Source organism: Pseudophryne corroboree, chromosome 1 (genome assembly GCF_028390025.1).
Source record: "Pseudophryne corroboree isolate aPseCor3 chromosome 1, aPseCor3.hap2, whole genome shotgun sequence".
Taxonomy (NCBI): domain Eukaryota; kingdom Metazoa; phylum Chordata; class Amphibia; order Anura; family Myobatrachidae; genus Pseudophryne; species Pseudophryne corroboree.
This window is the reverse complement of record NC_086444.1, coordinates 125234476-125256074: the sequence shown is the minus strand read 5'-3', so window position 1 is coordinate 125256074 and position 21599 is coordinate 125234476. Positions and strand designations below refer to the sequence as shown.

At 44.4% G+C, this 21599-nt stretch overlaps 1 protein-coding gene across 8 annotated transcripts in view; it reads left to right on the top strand.

Annotated features, from left to right (window-relative positions):
* The window catches only part of PDE4D (phosphodiesterase 4D), a 1020783-nt gene that overhangs the window by 744471 nt on the left and 254713 nt on the right, over positions 1–21599 (top strand). The window lies entirely within an intron of this gene.

Here is a 21599-nt window from a genome sequence, read left to right as displayed (position 1 = left end):
CTTTGCCCAGTTTTGTTCTATTACTGTTGTTCTAATTGTAAAGCGCAACGGAATATGCTGTGCTATATAAGAAACTGCTAATAAAATGTACGGCCAATCTTCAGACACGTAAATGCTTTTGGCAGCCACATGCAGACTTTACCTGATCATTAATAAAAATTACAGGAAATTTCCTTTTTCCTTTTTTGTCAATTGCTAATGCTAGTGAAATCAAGTCTCAGATCAACTCAGATATGATTCCATGTTTACATATTTTAAAACATTCTTGTAACTATGGTTTATTTTACATCCGTGGTTATGTTATAATTTCTTAAACAGAAACAGCCATTTGGTGGGGGGAAGCATTTGCTGTGATATAATGGAATTTGTGACGGTCTAGCTCCGTCTTCCAAGACATTTTTCTTCTTTTTGAATTAGTGAGATTTTGCAGGATTTTTTTTTACTGCCCAGACCGAAGCATTCTCCCTGATTATTCACACACAAATCATATTATATGTAGTATTATAGAGCCTAGCGTTTGTGTGTATCAGAACTTATAAATCCAATTACAATGCGCCAGCAGATGTAACCTTACTGAAATGTATTTTACAGGTCGCTCTTATGAAGCAGCAGATTTTAGAATGGGTCTGAAGCACCAGATCTCCCCCGAAATGTCAGGAAGAATGCTGCAAAAATTCTGTGATATTAGAAATATCTTAGCAGAGTTTATCTATTGTATCAGATCCCAGATATGTTGTTTGTTCAATACAATACACATACAAAGCCAGAGGTGATTCTACTATATCATATTAATGTCTTGAAGAGGCTTTTAACTCTGAGTATACTGTTGCAGATAGGGTCTCAGCACAAGTTGCTAGTCAGAGAGTGTGTGTGTGTGTGTGTGTGTGTGTGTGTGTGTGTGTGTGTGTGTGTGTGTGTGTGTGTGTGTGTGTGTGTATGCGTGTGTGTTCGTTCTGTTTTGAGCAGTGTTTGGTTTGTGCTGAGATATCATGTTATTGCAGTATTTCAGCTACCGGTGAATTCCTGCAGGAAAGCTCCAGTCCGCAGCTTAGTGTCAGCCCTGCTACTGTGAACAAGAGTAGCCTCTAAGGGCTGGTTTCTGATGTCGCACTAAGCATGATAAGAATGCCATTGACGTCAGCAGAGTCATCATTTGTGAGAATGGCACTCCTGCTCTTAAAACCACACCAAGCAATTGCATTGCTTTGGAAAATAAAAAGCTTGGCTTGGGGAGGGGAACTGAGAACACTGGCTGCAGCTGAACTCTCTCTCTCTCTCTGTGTGTTCATGTGTGTGGCTCCTACACATCTCATTTCTGTACTAGAAGGAAAAGGAAAGAACATAGACCAGCACCAGAAGCCAACGTTTCATGGCAAGCAAGCATAAGGGATGGCTGCTATAAAATGTATTCAATAAAATATTCAGCAATTACTACACGCACAATCAAGCTTTTTGTTTAAAGGTATAACTAAAACGAGCAACAACAAATGATAAAACATGCAAAAAAGAAAAGAAAGGATTACTGTGCTATGGGGTGTAAAACACGGACTGTGACGCATGCAGAGCGCCAGAATGCGCAGCATTAGGGGATGAAAAGATGCGTGTGACTTAAGTACTGTACGTATAGTGCATTTTCCATAATTTGAATGGAAAGCCCCTAACAATCATCTTTGTACACTGTTTCTTAGTGGGTAACATTGTGTGCGGGTGTTCCGCTCTGATATGTATAGCTTTACATTTTGCCAGGTCTGCAATTTTTATTTTATTTTTGTTTTGTTGTATTCTTTAACCACTTAACTGACTATTTATTTCGCCAAAAACCTCTCCGAAATAGTCTTCTTTTTTTTATGAGTGAATTAGGTAAAGAACATGAATTTAACCCTATCCTAAGTGATTTTAGTTAAAAAAAAAAAAAAAAAAGAATATATATATATATATATATATATATATATATATATATTTTTTTTTTTTTTTAATAAATATTTTTCGAAACATCGGTCGTGAACATCGCCGCTTTCATTTTGAAAGCCGGTACAGCCTCCAGGTATACAGGGGGGTTCTGGGGGTGGCTTGGGAGGGTTCATTTACTCTCCCCAGCGGTTGCCATTGTCTGTAGCCGCTGGAGGGGGGGGGATCCTGCCGTGCTGACCGATCAGCAATGATTGGCAGCACGGCAATCAGTAGGGGAGGGTGCAGGGAGGCAGAGGAACCTTCTGGTCCCTCTGACAGCAGCAGCGGAGGGAAGTTTCTCTTCCCTGCTGCTGCTAACACTCTCTATCTGACTGGTCGCATCCTGTGCGACCAGGTCAGATAGAGCACTTGCAGACATGGTCGCATCTGATGCGACCATGCCAGGCAAGTGGTTAAGGGAAGGGTTTCTTTAAATATATTTTTAGAAATACACTTTTTGGAAATGAGCTCTCACGAGCAGGGCCCTCTTCCCTCATGTGCTTTTCCTTCCCTCGCTTATACCGCCATCTCCTCCCCACTGCCTATCACCTACCAAATCATTGGGTACTGCCGCCTGCTGCTTACTATTATTATTATTATTATTGTTATTACTAGTTATGACTGCTGGTGCAGCAATGTTCATACACATTGTCCAAGCAATTGTTTTGTACTGTAAGTCACTTTTCTTTTGTTCATGCTGTTTCTCTGTGTGTACTCTGTAAGGCGCAGCTGGCCCCCCTGTAGCGCCAAATAAAGAGTAATAATAGGATGGATGGATGGATAGATAGATATATAGATAGGTAGGTATGACAGGGCTTATGTACTAACATCGGGTTCCCAACACCACCAGGACTGTATTAAGGGCCACATGGATCTGAGGTTGATATGATCAAAGGTCTGTTGAGAGAGGCAAAGTGGCTATAACCTGTGCAGTGTGAGTGTGGCCTGTGTCATGTGGGCATATATTCCCCTACACTATTAGGCCCAGCGTCTCCCTAAATATGTACAATTAGCAAAAGTATTATTTCAAGAGGAAACAAGAAATGCAAATAAATAAGTTATGATTCATGGCTGACAGTGTAGCCAAATGGACGTCTTCATTATGCTCTCAGGTTGATGGGCCTATTTTTACGTGAAGACCTGGTGTTGTAGTTCCATCTGCCCATTGTTCATCTGGGCCCGATCACCACAACAGGCCCTATCATCTTCAGATTATCCATGTAATGTTAATTTGAGTATATACTGCATTTGAGTGGTTTGGGGACAGAGAGACCAATAGTCAGTTCTGTTAGTGATGGTAAGAGCAAAGTTTTCACATGTTAAAAAAATAAATAAAAAAAATAAAGAGATGAGCTCAGTATGAGGAGTCCTCCTGATGCCATATACTACGCACCTTTATTTTCATATTGTGTAGGGCCGTGAACCCATAAATCTGTGGCCCCTGAACACATTTTTGTTGCAGATACAGCATGTTTCCAATTATGGATAAATATGATGTAGTATGATGATGTGTCAATACAAATACTATCAATTAGTATATTGTCTATAAAAACATGATTTAAAGGGTTGGCAACACCAAGGGGTATATTCAATTGCAGTCGAAAGCTGCCGTCTGTTGGAAAGACGGCAGTTTTCTACTTTTTTAGGTCGGAAGGGGTTCCGACCTATTCAATACACCCCAGAATTATCCAACAAGTCGGAAAGCACGTGAATCAGCGGAATAGCCGCCGATCCGCGTGCTTCTGTCGGAAACGGGACCAAATCCGACAGGTTTTGGCTCCGTTTCTGACCCTTTCAATCCGATATTAAGAAAGTCGGTTTGAGATGAGGGAGCTGAGAGGGGGAGACAGGGGAGAACAGCGGTTAGACGGGGGAGAGCGGCGGCTACAGCAGTGTAGCAGGACAATGTGGCACCGCCGCCGCTCACGGCAGCATCCACCTGGCTCCAGCAAGCGAGGTCCCTGTCTGATTTAGCCATTCATTGAATATCCCTTGTCGGATCCATTCCGACAGATGCATGTCGGAATGGATCCGACTTTAATTGAATATACCCCCAAAAGTATTAAGGTGAAAAGAGGAACATTATTGGATCATAGCTGGGATTAATGGTGGATTTTGCTCTCCCCACATAATGGCACCTTTAGTGACGTCATGAGTACTTTGTTGATGATGATGATGATGATGATGCAGCAGCACCTAAATCCTGTCTCTACCTGATGTACAATACAAGAAGTAGTCCTATTTGTCAGAACAGCAAAATATTAGCATGTGAGTAAATACAAAATTCAACACAGCCAGGCCCTGAACCATGATCCTGAACCATGACAATATATGAATATTGTATAGAAACATAGAATTTGACGGCAAATAAGAACCACTTGGCCCATCTAGTCTGCCCCTTTTACTTTTTATCCTTTAGGTAATCTCAACCCTTTTTGAACCTTAATTCTTTGTAAGGATATTCATATGCCTATCCCAAGCATGTTTAAATTGCTCTACAGTCTTAGCCTCTACCACCTCTGATGGGAGGCTATTCCACTTATCCACTACCCTTTCTGTGAAGTAATTTTTCCTTAAATTTCCCCTGAACCTGCCTCCCTCCAGTTTCAGTGTATGTCGTCGAGTTCTAATACTTCTCTTCCTTTGAAGAATGTTTCCCTCCTGAACTTTGTTAAAACCTTTGGTATATTTGAAAGTTTCTATTTTGTCTCCCCTTTCCCTTCTCTCCTCCATACTATACATGTTAAGATCTTTTAGCCTTTCCGGGTAAGTTTTGTGATGTAGGCCATACACCATTTTAGTTGCCCTTCTTTGTACACTCTCTAAAGTATTTATATACTCCTGGAGATATGGTCTCCAGAACTGGACACAGTATTCCAGATGAGGCCGCACCAATAACCTATACAGTGGCATTATTACTTCTCTTTTCCTGCTACTGATTCCTCTTCCTATGCAACCAAGCATCTGACTTACCTTTCTCATTGCTTTGTTGCATTGCTTTCCTGCCTTTAAGTCACTTGAAATAGTGACTCCTAAATCCCTTTCCTCCTCAGTAGTTTCCATTATAGTACCCTTGATACTATATTTAGCCTTTGGGTTTTTGAGACCTAAGTGCATGATTTAGCATTTTTTAGATCTTGCATCATTTTAGATATTGGCTGCACTAATTAACCAAGATGCAGACAATTTTCAACATGACCATTAATTTGCTTTTGTAATTTTTCTATACTTTCACCTCTCATGCCGTAACACATTACCAACATTTATTTCCCGATAGGGAAATCATTTATATTACATCGTGTTCCCACGTACATCGGTCAGACTCGGTGATACAATCTAATTTGCTCCACCACCTTAGTATTTGATGTACATTACCGTCCAGTGTGAGATATGTCTTTATGTTAGTCAATGCTGAGATCATAGTATTCAGCAAAGTTATCACTGTACATAGATATTACCCATTTATCGCTTACTAAGATATAAATAGCTACTTCTGTTTGTGTTTAGTGTCACACAAAGAACTTCTGCAAGGTGCACAATAAACAAGAATAAAGCATGTAGGTTTTGGTTCCAAAAGCAACAATGATCCTCTCAAAGTTGCCGAGTTCATAATCGGACTTGTTAGAAAAATGTCTGAAAATTACCACTATCAGCAAGTGCATGCAGTCACCTGAGCACTGGGAGTGACTTAGCCATGTGGTCTGAGTCCCAATCGGCTATATTACCACTTAAATGTGTGGCTAAAATAACACCGCCATAGAACCCACCCAGCACCATCCACATATTTTACTTCTCAAATTATAGCGGGAGATTTATCACATTTTGCAGAGAGATTACATATAGTACCAACCAATCATCTTCTAGCTGTCATTTTACAATCTGTATTTGCAAAATGACAGGAGCCGATTGGCTGGCACTCCCCTACAGTTACTGCTAAGTAACTGTAGAAGTCTTCAAGAGTTTAAAGCTACTTGCTGTATACCATCGGACAACCACTGCTTCCCCAAAGTGTAGCATCCACAAATTTCAAGGGATTCAGATTCTCCATGTGTCCCCACTGGAGTGTTATTTACCAAGGTATTCTTGTTGACAGTTCAAATGAAGATTGAAGTTGACGTTTTGAGTACTGGGACAGTAGTTTGTTTATCTCTCTGGTAAAAAGAAGTAACCACTGTTCTTCTCTGTTCACTCAACAAACACTCAGGGAAAGGAATAAATGTAACTGGGAGCAGAACATGTAAACTTAACAATGTGGAAGAGTAACACAAACAATCTACAAGAGGGTATGCTATCACAACAGAGAGAGACTTCACAGTGAACATTTAAGATACAGCACCACCTACTGTCCTTCCAGAATAGTTTCTCCTGCAGTACCTAGCCTGTAGTTGTTGTTATACTCCAACAGCTATGACCAGCAATAAATGTAAACATTGATTAAACCTTCTGTACTTATACCTTTAAAAGTTAAGAAGTTATGTTGTCAGGGTTCTACTAGAAGACCTGCTAGTTGGGTTAACGGAAGCGATATAGTAACGATGTGATAAACCCAATGCCATCTTTAATAAACTAGATAGCTAAACTGATGGAATCCTTGAATATAAACATTGTACTACAAGTTACACTGGCTGATCGCTGATTCTACAGGTTTTATAAATATGATGATAAAGGCAGTGAAATAACAGCAAAATATAGCTTGTGTTAAATAATATATAAACAGACTAAAATAATTTGATGAATAGCTTTATCTTGTTATCCTCAAAGGCTAAAACACAAATCTGCAACTTGACTATGTCTGGCACATTAGTAATCTCAGCCCAGTCATCTGCCCAGAGTAGTTGGGGAATTAGACGAATATATGAAGGTGTGCCAAGCCTAGACAGCATATAAGGGTAGGAAAGTCTGCATCCTCTGGACTTCATGGAACACTAACCTAATTTGCCAGTCATGCAAAAACACCTAAGGTCACTGGAGGAGCTATTTTGGTTTTTAAAAGTTCATCCAGCTTCTAGTTGCAGCAGAGACACCATATCCTCTTACCCATGGGCAAGGAAAAACAGGACAAGTAACCATTGCAACATTTCACTAAGGAAGTCAATGCGGCCATTTTTTTTATTAATTTATTCATTTTTTGTGGCTGCGTTTCCTTAGATACTGTGTAATAGAAAACCTGGTTAGTTACATGGAATGGTGAATACCAGTGATGACAGTGCCAGCTACGTACATATTTCCTGACAACATAAATCCATATCAGTGTTTTATAGTCACAGCTAATATAAACCAGGAGATACATGAAGTATGCTCTCTCACGTTCTCCCCCCCCCCCCCCCCCATATATTAAATGAGATTTATCATACCTTGGAGAGAGATAAAATACCAACCAATCAGCTCCTAGCTGCCATGTTACAGGCTGTGTTTGAAAGAAGACTGTTAGGAGCTGATTGGCTGGTTTGAGTTGCTGGACATCTGCTACGATGTGGTACTAGTATTTCATCTCTCTCCAAGCTTTGATAAATATCCCCCTTTATTTCTGTTTACTTGATTGTTTCTGAGAAGCATGTGATTGGCTGAAACCGTCAATAACATTTGGCAGCATTACATTCATTTTGGCACCAGCATCCTGCAATTTGTGTAACATATGGGTGTCTTCCGTTATATTCCTGCTAATCACTTTACTGATTTTCCAGTGAGTTTTTTCTTTTTTTCTTTAGGGGACACGGCTACAAGGCATAACTTACTTTAGATAATTTCAGCATCCTCACAAGAGAAATTAATGTCTATCATCCATTCCCAAGAAAATGATTTCATGTATACAGCAGCTTTTATTGATTCTTGGGTGCTGTAGTCCAGTTTATACAGCATCAATCAGGCAAACCTAGAGTAAAAGAGTATTCTGCAATAAGACACTGAAGGATTGAATAAATTGTTACATAAATCTAAAGTACTCTGGGGCTAATGTGCCAAGCTGTGAGAAGAATGGAGAAGTTGCCCTGGTTCATATTGTACCCCATAGGTGTGGTCTAGTTCATGTTATGCTTCAGTATAGTGCCCTACTTCACATTATGCCATACAGTGTCCCCAGTTCATAGTAGTATATTATAGTGCCACAAGTTAACAGTATGCCGCACTGTCCCCCTGGGAGTACACATGCAACACAGTGCCCCCAGTTCACATTATGCACACAGCGCTTAGCAGGCAATTCCGGGATTCTAGTAGGCAACTTTATGACCTGGGTGCAGTTGGGTCAGGTCCCAGAGGTGGCCCCGTAAGCCTCTGGGACCCATAGCATTGGCACCCCCTGTACCCACTATAGTTACACTTATATGTGTATTGATTGTATCTAGTTAGAGGGTAGTGACACAGCTTTACAGGATAGTCCATTTCAGAATGTTCTTGATGGAAGATGTATCTTGATCTAAGGTTAAAGGATATGGATGGGTGAATTTTGGTGCTAGTACAGAGTTTTTTTCTAATGATTCTCAGTGTAGTGCTGATCCTAAATGGAGGAAAAAGTAAAACTTAACTTCATAGTCCACCATTCTACTTTCATCCATGTGAACGTTTTCACCTGCAGTACTGGTTGATTTAGCCTCATTATAAAATTCCTTTTTTTTTTTTAATATATATTTTTTACATATTTATTTAAACTTTATTTGATCACCCCTCTTGGTGCTACAGGTCCTGGGCAACTCAGCTCTGCCAAGCATCTTTCTTACTCAAAATGTGCATCTTATTTGCATAATTAAAACAACCGGGGATTGATAAAACTACATTGCTAGCTTGTACTAATCAATGTGATATGTGACATTCCTATATTTGTGTGTGACTGAGTCTGAAGCTGTATATGCAGTGTTGTGATGCAGCAGACGCGGCTCTTCCTCATGCCAAGCTCCATTTATGCATCTTCTGCAACTTTGCATGTTTTTAGAGATGAGCGAGAACCGAGCCCACCCAAACTTCTGGGATCCCAGGGAATCCGAGTGCAGGCTCCGGTATTCCTGTCTTGCTCAGATTCCAAATCGAGGCAAAACGTAATCGCCCTATTTGTGTCTACTGTGTCCATTCACTCCAGTGTCTGACCTGACCTATCTGTCCACTGTGTCCATTCACTCTAGGTTCTGGACTGACTTGACCTACAGTATCTGTCCATTATGTCTATCCACTCCAGTGGCTGAGCTGACCTGACCTACAGTATATGTCCACTGTGTAAATCCACTCCAGTGGCTTTGCTATCTTCAACTCCAGTCCACACTTAGGCCCATTAGTGTTGTTAAAATTAGCCAATCTAGATTATAGTACAGGAAGTTAGCAAGTCATTGTTAATTATTTTTTATAGTGCAGGAACTTAGTTACGTCTATTGTCTAAGTGTGTCACACTGGTACTGTACTGTGACTCTGTCTCCCGTACCCCACTGCATTCACATAAATAATATAAGCACTGTGACTCCACAGTGTGATTTGTCATTTGTGAAAAAAAAAAAAATAATTAAAAGTAAAAAACAGTGTTTTTTGTTTTTTTTTGTTTTTTTTAATGGTACAGCTCATGTGTGCTGTACCCCACTGCGTTCACACAAATATAAGTGATGTGGCTCACTGCGGTGTGAGTTGTCATTTGCAAAAAAAACAGGTTTTAAAAAATGAATTTTTTTAATTATTTTTTACAACTTGTATTTGCTGTACCCCACAGCAGCTTTGTTCACATCAATATAAGCGGTGTCACTCCCTGCAGTGTGAGTTATCATTTGCAGGAAAAAAAATAGATATTGAGGATGCTACTGTGGAAGTGGAACAGGATGAGGGGAATATTTGTGTACTATCTGACGCTACTGAGGATGATGGGGATGAGGATAATGTTGTTTGTGTAAGTCAGCCAGCAGTTGCCGCAGTTCTTGCCCCTGATTAAAAGAAAGCTATTGTGATGCCTGGGCATAAGACCAAAAAAGCCACCTCTTTGGTGTGAAATTATTTTTACCCATTTCAAAACCATGTTTGTGAAGGCATTTGCTCTATTTGTGAGGCCAAAGTTAGTAGCGGTAGGGACATTAACCATCTAGGCACCTCCTCCATGTTACATCATTTAGTGTTCACTCTAGGAGTGAAAAGGGGCAGGGCGCCGGACTCCGGGGGCACATGTGCGCGCACGGCGAAGCCGCGCGAGAGCGTCCGAAATGGGGGGCGGCCACGCAAATTAGGGGGCGTGGCCACGCCTCCGTCATTTTAGGGGGCGGTGCGGCCCACAGACGCTACTATAGAGAGCGTCTGTGGCCGGCGACGTCACTGTTGGGGGCGTGCCCAGCACCTCCGTCGGTGCTGGGCTTCCCCCAGCCCTCTCCCAATGCGTGAATGGATGCCGCGCGCATGCGCACGGCATCTATACACGCCGGGAGGGCAGGGAGCGGGCGGCTGTTCTAGCAGGGCGCCGCAAAAGGGGCAGGGCGGGTTTTGCCTGTTAAAAAACGGGCAGGGCGCGGCGCCCTGCTAAAACAGCCTAGAGTGAACACTAATCATTTGCAGCGAGTTCATGGAATTTATTTTACAAAATTACAGTAATTTGTTGTAAATAACACCCTCATTATCAACCTTCTTATTAGTGATCGGAGGTAGTTCTTAAAAAAAAAAATTGGTTTATGGTGTCCCAGACAAACCAACCACTTCAGCCACAAAAGTGGCAGTCCCTGTTGCTGAAGTGCTTGGTTTGTTAAACTGTGAGTGTCCTTTTTAATATCCAGCATCTAAGTGGGTCCAAGGACTAATCCATTTTTCACTGCTTTTCTTTTGACCATGGGCTGTATTTTGTTGGGGCATTGTGGTCTTTGTGGTCTTTGCATTACTAATTTGCAACACATTTTTAAACAGAAATAACTGCTGTGTGTTTGTGCCACTGATTTTTTGTTTAGTTTAGCCTGCCAGCCGTGGGCCAATATTGGTGAAGAATATTGTGAGGTGGTCAGAATTGAGTGGAAATGACTAGATATTAGTGTTATTGAGGTTAATAATAATTTAGAATAAAAAAAAGCCCAAATTATGTGATTTAACACATTTTTGGAAAAAATATATATCCAAAACCAAAACACATGAGGGCAGTTTTGGCAAAACCAAAATCAAAACACACAGGAATACAAGTCCAAAACCAAACACGGGCTATGGCGCACATCTCTAGTTTAGAACTAATTTCTGTGTGGTTAAAGTCGCAGTCCAGCGTCTCTAGTACACTGTGAGTGCGGTTTTACTGCGTCTACGATGCACATAAAATGCAAAGCTAAAAGAAAAAGATGGTATGCTATGCTACATCTCTAAGAGTGGCACAGTCCTGCCAGGAGGTGGGTATTTAACATGAATGTGACAACCTGTGCACGAGACTACTGGCTACTTGCATTGTCACCACTGGCCATAGCAATGTATAGCCTAGGGCCACTACTGACTGTAGTATGCAGTGGGGGCTATAAGTAAAGCAAGTGGTCAGGCCTGTGCCCTTGCACTACTGGACCCTATTTGATTGCTGTTGGTGTGCAATTCATGCTTGTAACTATAAAATGTATGTTTTATTTATAGATCTAATTCTAACCCAACTTGCCATCTGCATTGAATGTGTATATTTTACGATTGTTTACATTTGTTTTGTGCTCATTTTTTTATACAGTCTAAAGAGGGCTTACTGGCTTCTGGCAAAATTGCTCTTGGTGTGTGAGCGTGTAGTAAGGAAACTAGGTTCTAACTCACATTTTGGCAGTGGCTGAGGTTCCTAAAATGCAATTTTCTGATTGTGCAGTACTGATGCATGTGTTACCATTATATAAATAGATGATAATTCAACTGTGTTTTTAGCTGACAGGCTCTTTTTAAGGGTGATATAATCGATACAATGTACAGTGGGCTTCAAAAACAATCTCCAGTCATTCTGAGCTGGGCTTTGACTGTGTGTGCCAAGGGCTTGGGTCTTTGGACCCTCTCCAAAAAGAAAGGTGCCAGCCTTGTTGCTTCATACCCAATGGATCCATAAGGTCTCTCAGGGTGAGTAGGGCCTTCAGTCCACATTTGCTAAAGTTAGTCTCCGACCCCCAAAACCATAAAGTCCCTGTATGGGGCAAGTGTCTCCAGGCCGACCTTTACTACAAGGCTTGGTTGGGCCCAGGGTATTTGCTCATGGAACGAAATCTTCAGCTCCCCCAAGGGGGAGAACTTCCATATCCCATCTCCAAAAAAAAACAAAAGAAAGAAAAAAAAAGTGCATTGGTGTTCCCCTTACTAAGTGCATTGGTGCTCCCCTTACTAAGTGCCTTGGTGTTCCTCTTACTAAGTGCATTGATGTTCCTCTTACTAAGTGCATTGATGTTCCCCTTACTAAGTGCATTGGTGCTCCCCTTACTAAGTGCATTGGTGCTCCCCTTACTAAGTGCATTGGTGCTCCCCTTACTAAGTGCATTGATGTTCCTCTTACTAAGTGCATTGATAGTCCCCTTACTAAGTGCATTGGTGCTCCCCTTACTAAGTGCATTTGGTGCTCCCCTTACTAAGGGCATTGGTGTTCCTCTTACTAAGTGCATTTATGTTCCTCTTACTAAGTGCATTGATGTTCCCCTTACTAAGTGCATTGGTGCTCCCCTTACTAAGTGCATTGGTGCTCTCCTTACTAAGGGCATTGGTGTTCCCCTTACAAAGTGCATTGGTATTCCCATTAATTGGTACGGGTTCAGGTGGCCCTAGCTTAGGCAGTAGTGGATGAAAACTGCATCTTCAGCTTCTGTCAACTGATCCCGAAGCTAGAAGAAAAAAATAAAGTGATGGCCGAACACCTACTCGATGCACCTTTAAGCTACAGTATACAGTGCATATGATCATCAGATCTTGGTCAAAATTCAGAGAAGCAGCAAAAATTATACAAATGCATTACCTGTTGTGTCAGCAATTCGGCATATCTGACTTGTTTTGCATTCTTTTCTTTTTTTTTCATTAACTAAATATGGTGCTATCCAATGTTATAGAGAAAAATATATGGTGCTACCCAAAAACATTTGTTTGGCAAGAAACCCCAAAAATATTCCGCTCATTGTTTACAGTTTTATTATGTCAACTACAGAGTAGTGCAGCGTGTAATTAGTGGTACAAGTGCAATATTGTGTAGACCACAACGTAAAACGTCTTCAGCTTTTTTTACGGTCATTGTGGAATTGGTAGAAGAGAGTGTGTGGCAGTACCACTAGTGGTAAGCTGAGATGAACAGACAGTATAAGTGCTGTATATACAATCCAGTGGTAGACATACAGAAACTATGGGTCTGAGATTCTTAACAGGCAGTATAGAATGACATTTTAGTCTAATATTTTTCGTGGTGAGTTCTGCTAGCCAACCACCACAAGGAGTTATTGCTTTTACAAGAGACTCTTGCATGCGTGAAAGTTAGATGTAATACCATTTCTCTAAAATTAATTAGTCCCTCATACTGGAATTCTGCCACCGGGCCGGAGAGCCCAGTCACAAGATTAAAACCCAGTTTCAGGGCTGCAGAGAGCTGGGCCGGGCCTGGGTACTTTTAGGGTGACGTGCCATAATCGTGCATGCCCTCTTAGAAAACTAATAGGAAAAAAAGTGTTTGAAGCAGCGTTGCAGGCTGAACAGGAGTGTACCGTCAGTCCCACTGCCTGGGCAAATCCAGGGAGAGTGCTATCAGGCAGCGTTAGCCGTTGCTTAATGGAAGCAGCCTCCTTGACCCCACTGCAGCCCAGCACAGGAGAGAGACTGCTGACGGGTAAGAGAGGGGTGGGGGTGTTCTATGCGGTGGTAGACTTGGGTCTGTCTGGCCCTTCCAACAAGCTGGGCACAGGTAATTAGTACCTGCCCACTCCCCTCCACCCCCCACTCGTTCTCACTCCCATCCCTCAGCGTCTCTGCCCAGTTTGACTGCATAATTGGGCCCTGGGAGCAATCTGTCATCACTGGAGCGTTTTCATGAATGTTATCACAGGCCAGAAAAGTTTATATCGCTTTTGAGCAGATGACTAATGAGCCTTGAATTTGGATGCTGCAGACGATGGGTTCCTACTAGAGATGTGCACCGGAAATTTTTCGGGTTTTGTGTTTTGGTTTTGGGTTCGGTTCCGTGGCCGTGTTTTGGGTTCGAACGCGTTTTGGCAAAACCTCACCAAATTTTTTTTGTCGGATTCGGGTGTGTTTTGGATTCGGGTATTTTTTTTCAAAAAACCCTAAAAAACAGCTTAAATCATAGAATTTGGGGGTCATTTTGATCCCAAAGTATTATTAACCTCAATAACCATAATTTCCACTCATTTTCAGTCTATTCTGAACACCTCACACCTCACAATATTATTTTTAGTCCTAAAATTTGCACCGAGGTCGCTGGATGACTAAGCTCAGCGACCCAAGTGGCCGACACAAACACCTGGCCCATCTAGGAGTGGCACTGCAGTGTCACGCAGGATGGCCCTTCCAAAAAACACTCCCCAAACAGCACATGACGCAAAGAAAAATGAAAGAAAAAAGAGGTGCAAGATGGAATTGTCCTTGGGCCCTCCCACCCACCCTTATGTTGTTTTAAACAGGACATGCACACTTTAACCAACCCATCATTTCAGTGACAGGGTCTGCCACACGACTGTGACTGAAATGACGGGTTGGTTTGGACCCCCACCAAAAAAGAAGCAATTAATCTCTCCTTGCACAAACTGGCTCTACAGAGGCAAGATGTCCACCTCATCATCATCCTCCGATTCATCACCGTGTACATCCCCCTCCTCACAGATTATCAATTCGTCCCCACTGGAATCCACCATCACAGCTCCCTGTGTACTTTGTGGAGGCAATTGCTGCTGGTGAATGTCTCCACGGAGGAATTGATTATAATTCATTTTCTCTAACGTCCTAAGTGGATGCTGGGGACTCCGTAAGGATCATGGGGAATAGCGGCTCCGCAGGAGACTGGGCACATCTAAAGAAAGCTTTAGGACTATCTGGTGTGCACTGGCTCCTCCCCCCATGACCCTCCTCCAAGCCTCAGTTAGATCTCTGTGCCCGAACGAGAAGGGTGCACACTAGGGGCTCTCCTGAGCTTCTTAGTGAAAGTTTTAGATTAGGTTTTTTATTTTCAGTGAGACCTGCTGGCAACAGGCTCACTGCATCGAGGGACTAAGGGGAGAAGAAGCGAACTCACCTGCGTGCAGAGTGGATTGGGCTTCTTAGGCTACTGGACATTAGCTCCAGAGGGACGATCACAGGCCCAGCTTGGATGGGTCCCAGAGCCGCGCCGCCGGCCCCCTTACAGAGCCAGAAGGCAGAAGAGGTCCGGAAAATCGGCGGCAGAAGACGTCCTGTCTTCAACAAGGTAGCGCACAGCACTGCAGCTGTGCGCCATTGCTCTCAGCACACTTCACACTTCGGTCACTGAGGGTGCAGGGCGCTGGGGGGGGGTGCCCTGAGACGCAATAAAAACACCTTGGATGGCAAAAAAATGCATCACATATAGCTCCTGGGCTATATGGATGCATTTAACCCCTGCCAGAATCCATAAAAAAGCAGGAGAAAAGTCCGCGAAAAAGGGGCGGAGCCTATCTCCTCAGCACACTGGCGCCATTTTCCCTCACAGCTCCGTTGGAGGGAAGCTCCCTGTCTCTCCCCTGCAGTCACTACACTACAGAAAGGGTTAAAAAAAAGAGAGGGGGGCACTAATTAGGCGCAGTATTAACTATACAGCAGCTATAAGGGGAAAAACACTTATATAAGGTTATCCCTGTATATATATAGCGCTCTGGTGTGTGCTGGCAAACTCTCCCTCTGTCTCCCCAAAGGGCTAGTGGGGTCCTGTCCTCTATCAGAGCATTCCCTGTGTGTGTGCTGTATGTCGGTACTTTTGTGTCGACATGTATGAGGAGAAAAATGATGTGGAGACGGAGCAGATTGCCTGTAATAGTGATGTCACCCCCTAGGGGGTCGACACCTGAGTGGATGAACTGTTGGAAGGAATTACGTGACAGTGTCAGCTCTGTATAAAAGACAGTGGTTGACATGAGACAGCCGGCTACTCAGCTTGTGCCTGTCCAGACGTCTCATAGGCCGTCAGGGGCTCTAAAGCGCCCGTTACCTCAGATGGCAGATATAGACGCCGACACGGATACTGACTCCAGTGTCGACGGTGAAGAGACGAATGTGACTTCCAGTAGGGCCACACGTTACATGATTGAGGCAATGAAAAATGTTTTACACATTTCTGATAATACGAGTACCACCAAAAAAGGGGTATTATGTTCGGTGAGGAAAAACTACCTGTAGTTTTCCTGAATCTGAGAAATTAAATGAGGTGTGTGATGATGCGTGGGTTTCCCCCGATAACAACGGATAATTTCTAAAATGTTATTGGCATTATATCCTTTCCCGCCAGAGGTTAGGGTGCGTTGGGAAACACCCCCTAGGGGGGATAAAGCGCTCACACGCTTGTAAGGGCTCTACCTTCGCCTGAGATGGCCGCCCTTAAGGATCCTGCTGATAGAAAGCAGGAGGGTGTCCTAAAATGTATTTACACACATACTGGTGTTATACTGCGACCAGCAATCGCCTCAGCCTGGATGTGCAGTGCTGGGTTGGCGTGGTCGGATTCCCTGACTGAAAATATTGATACCCTAGATAGGGACAGTATATTTTTGCCTATAGAGCATTTAAAAGATGCATTTTTATATATGCGTGATGCACAGCGGAATATTTGCCGACTGGCATCAAATCTAAGCGCGTTGTCCATTTCTACCAGTAGAGGGTTATGGACACGTCAGTGGTCAGGTGATGCGTATTCCAAACGGCATTTGGAAGTATTGCTTTATTAAGGGAGGAGTTATTTGGGGTCGGTCTTTCAGACCTCGTGGCCACGGCAACAGCTGGGAATTCCACGTTTGTACCCCAGGTCGCCTCTCAACATGAGAAGACGCCGTATTATCAGGCGCAGTCTTTTCGTGGACAAGCGGGCAAAAGGTTCCTCATTTCTGCCCCGTGACAGAGGGAGAGGAAAAAGGCTGCAGAAATCAGCCAGTTCCCAGGAACAGAAACCCTCTCCCGCCTCTGCCAAGCCCTCAGTATACGCTGGGGCTTTACAAGCAGAATCAGGCACGGTGGGGGGCCCGTCTCAATGAATTTCAGCGCGCAGTGGGCTCACTCGCAAGTAGACCCCTGGATCCTTCAGGTGATATCTCAGGGGTACAAATTAGAATTCGAGACGTCTCCCCCTCGCCGTTTCCTAAAGTCGGCTTTACCGATGTCTCCTTCTGACAGGGAGACAGTTTTGGAAGCCATTCACAAGCTGTATTCCCAGCAGGTGATAATCAAGATACCCCTCCTACAACAGGGAACGGGGTATTATTCCACACTGTTGTGGTACCGAAGCCGGACGGCTCGGTGAGACTGATTCTAAATCTAAAATCTTTGAACACTTACGTACAGAGGTTCAAATTCAAGATTGAGTCACTCAGAGCAGTGATTGCGAACCTGGAAGAAGGGGACTACATGATGTCTCGGGACATCAAGGATGCTTACCTTCATGTCAAAATTTACCCTTCTCACCAAGGGTACCTCAGGTTTATGGTACAGAACTGTCACTATCAGTTCAGACGCTGCCGTATGGATGGTACACGGCACCCCGGGTCTTTACCAAGGTAATGGCCGAAATGATGATATTCCTTCGAAGGAAGTGAATTTTAGTTATCCCTTCCTTGGACAATTCCCTGATAAGGGTAAGATCCAGGGAACAGTTGGAGGTCGGTGTAGCACTATCTCAGGTAGTGTTGCGGCAGCACGATTGGATTCTCAATATTCCAAAATCGCACCTGGTTCCGACGACGTGTCTTCTGTTCCTAGGGATGATCCTGGACACAGTCCAGAAAAAGGTGTTTCTCCCGGAGGAGAAAGCCAGGGAGTTATCCGAGCTAGTCAGGAACCTCCTAAAACCGAGCCAAGTCTCAGTGCATCAATGCACAAGGGTTCTGGGTAAAATGGTGGCTTCCTACGAAGCAATCCCATTCGGCAGATTCCACGCAAGAACTTTCCAGTGGGACCTGCTGGACAAATGGTCCGGATCGCATCTTCAGATGCATCAGCGGATAACCCTGTCACCAAGGACAAGGGTGTCCCTCCTGTGGTGGTTGCAGAGTGCTCATCTTCTAGAGGGCCGCAGATTAGGCATTCAGGACTGGGTCCTGGTGACCACTGATGCCAGCCTGCGAGGCTGGGGAGCAGTCACACAGGGAAGGAATATCCAGGGCTTATGGTCAAGCCTGGAGACATCACTTCACATAAATATCCTGAAGCTAAGGGACATTTACAATGCTCTAAGCTTAGCAAGACCTCTGCTTCAAGGTCAGCCGGTGTTGATCCAGTCGGACAACATCACGGCAGTCACCCACGTAAACAGACAGGGTGGCACAAGAAGCAGGAGGGCAATGGCAGAAGCTGCAAGGATTCTTCGCTGGGCGGAAAATCATGTGATAGCACTGTCAGCAGTATTCATTCCGGGAGTGGACAACTGGGAAGCAGACTTCCTCAGCACGACCTCCACCCGGGAGAGTGGGGACTTCACCCAGAAGTCTTCCACATGATTAAAAACTCGACAGGTATTGCGCCAGGTCCAGGGACCCTCAGGCAATAAGCTGTAGACGCTCTGGTAACACCGTGGGTGTACCAGTCAGGGTATGTGTTCCCTCCTCTGCCTCTCATACCCAAATTACTGAGATTGATAAGATGGAGAGGAGTAAGCACTATATTCGTGGTTCCGGATTGGCCAAGAAGGACTTGGTAACCGGAACTTCAAGAGATGCTCACGGAGGATCCGTGGCCTCTACCTCTAAGAAGGGACCTGCTCCAGCAAGGACCCTGTCTGTTCCAAGACTTACCGCGGCTGCGTTTGACGGCATGGCGGTTGAACGCCGGATCCTGAAGGAAAAAAGGCATTCCGGATGAAGTCATCCCTATCCTGATCAAAGCCAGGAAGGATGTAACCGCAAAAACATTATCACCGCAATTGGCGAAAATATGTTGCGTGGTGCGAGGCCAGTAAGGCCCGACGGAGGAAATTCAACTGGGTCGATTCCTACATTTCCTGCAAACAGGAGTGTCTATGGGCCTGAAATTGGGGTCCATTAAGGTTCAAATTTCGGCCCTGTCAATTTTCTTCCAAAAAGAACTAGCTTCAGTCCCTGAAGTTCAGACGTTTGTAAAAGGGGTACTGCATATACAGCCTCCTTTTGTGCCTCCAGTGGCACTTTGGGATCTCAATGTAGTTTGGGTTCCAAAAGTCACATTGGTTTGAACCACTTAAATCTGTGGAGTTAAAATATCTCACATGGAAAGTGGTCATGCTGTTGGCCCTGGCCTGGGCCAGGCGCTGTCAGAATTGGCGGCTTTATCCTGAAAAAGCCCTTATCTGATTTTCCATTCGGACAGGGCGGAATTGAGGACTCGTCCTCAGTTTCTCCCCAAGGTGGTTTCAGCGTCTCACCTGAACCAACCTATTGGTGGTGCCTGCGGCTACTAGGGACTTGGAGGCCTCCAAGTTGCTAGACGTTGTCAGTGCCCTGAAAATATATGTTTCCAGGACGGCTGGAGTCAGGAAATCTGACTCGCTGTTTATCCTGTATGCACCCAACAAGCTGGGTGCTCCTGCTTCTAAGCAGACTATTGCTCGCTGGATTTGTAGTACAATTCAGCTTGCACATTCTGTGGCAGGCCTGCCACAGCCAAAAATCTGTAAATGCCCACTCCACAAGGAAGGTGGGCTCATCTTGGGCGGCTGCCCGAGGGGTCTCGGCTTTACAACTTTGCCGAGCAGCTACTTGGTCAGGAGCAAATACGTTTGTAAAATTCTACAAAATTGATATCCTGGCTGAGGAGGACCTGGAGTTCTCTCATTTGGTGCTGCAGAGTCATCCGCACTCTCCCGCCCGTTTGGGAGCTTTGGTATAATCCCCATGATCCTTACGGAGTCCCCAGCATCCACTTAGGACGTTAGAGAAAATAAGAATTTACTTACCGATAATTCTATTTCTCGTAGTCCGTAGTGGATGCTGGGCGCCCATCCCAAGTGCGGATTGTCTGCAATACTGGTACATAGTTATTGTTACCAAAAAATCGGGTTATTGCTGTAGTGAGCCATCTTTTCTAGAGGCTCCTCTGTTATCATGCTGTTAACTGGGTTCAGATCACAAGTTGTACGGTGTGATTGGTGTGGCTGGTATGAGTCTTACCCGGGATTCAAAATCCTTCCTTATTGTGTACGCTCGTCCGGGCACAGTATCCTAACTGAGGCTTGGAGGAGGGTCATGGGGGGAGGAGCCAGTGCACACCAGATAGTCCTAAAGCTTTCTTTAGATGTGCCCAGTCTCCTGCGGAGCCGCTATTCCCCATGATCCTTACGGAGTCCCCAGCATCCACTACGGACTACGAGAAATAGAATTATCGGTAAGTAAATTCTTATTTTAATGAACATCATCTTCTCCACATTTTCTGGAAGTAACCTCGTACGCCGATTGCTGACAAGGTGAGCGGCGGCACTAAACACTCTTTCGGAGTACACACTTGTGGGAGGGCAACTTAGGTAGAATAAAGCCAGTTTGTGCAAGGGCCTCCAAATTGCCTCTTTTTCCTGCCAGTATACGTACGGACTGTCTGACGTGCCTACTTGGATGCGGTCACTCATATAATCCTCCACCATTCTTTCAATGGAGAGAGAATCATATGCAGTGCCAGTAGACGACATGTCCGTAATCGTTGGCAGGTCCTTCAGTCCGGACCAGATGTCAGCATCAGCAGTCGCTCCAGACTGCCCTGCATCACCGCCAGCGGGTGGGCTCGGAATTCTGAGCCTTTTCGCGCACCCCCAGTTGCGGGAGAATGTGAAGGAGGAGATGTTGACAGGTCGCGTTCCGCTTGACTTGACAATTTTCTCACCAGCAGTTCTTTGAACCCCTGCAGACTTGTGTCTGCCGGAAAGAGAGATCCAAGGTAGGTTTTAAATCTAGGATCGAGCACGGTGGCCAAAATGTAGTGCTCTGATTTCAACAGATTGACCACCTGTGAATCCTTGTTAAGCGAATTAAGGGCTCCATCCACAAGTCCCACATGCCTAGCGGAATCGCTCAGTGTTAGCTCCTCCTTCAATGTCTCCAGCTTCTTCTGCAAAAGCCTGATGAGGGGAATGACCTGACTCAGGCTGGCAGTGTCTGAACTGACTTCACGTGTGGCAAGTTCAAAAGGTTGCAGAACCTTGCACAACGTTGAAATCATTCTCCACTGCGCTTGAGACCGGTGCATTCCACCACCTATATCGTGGTCAGTTGTATAGGCTTGAATGGCCTTTTGCTGCTCCTCCAACCTCTGAAGCATATAGAGGGTTGAATTCCACCTCGTTACCACTTCTTGCTTCAGATGATGGCAGGGCAGGTTCAGGCGTTTTTGGTGTTGCTCCAGTCTTCTGTACGTGGTGCCTGTACGCCGAAAGTGTCCCGCAATTCTTCTGGCCACCGACAGCATCTCTTGCACGCCCCTGTCGTTTTTTAAATAATTCTGCACCACCAAATTCAAGGTATGTGCAAAACATGGGACGTGCTGGAATTTGCCCAGATTTAATGCACACACAATATTGCTGGCGTTGTCCGATGCCACAAATC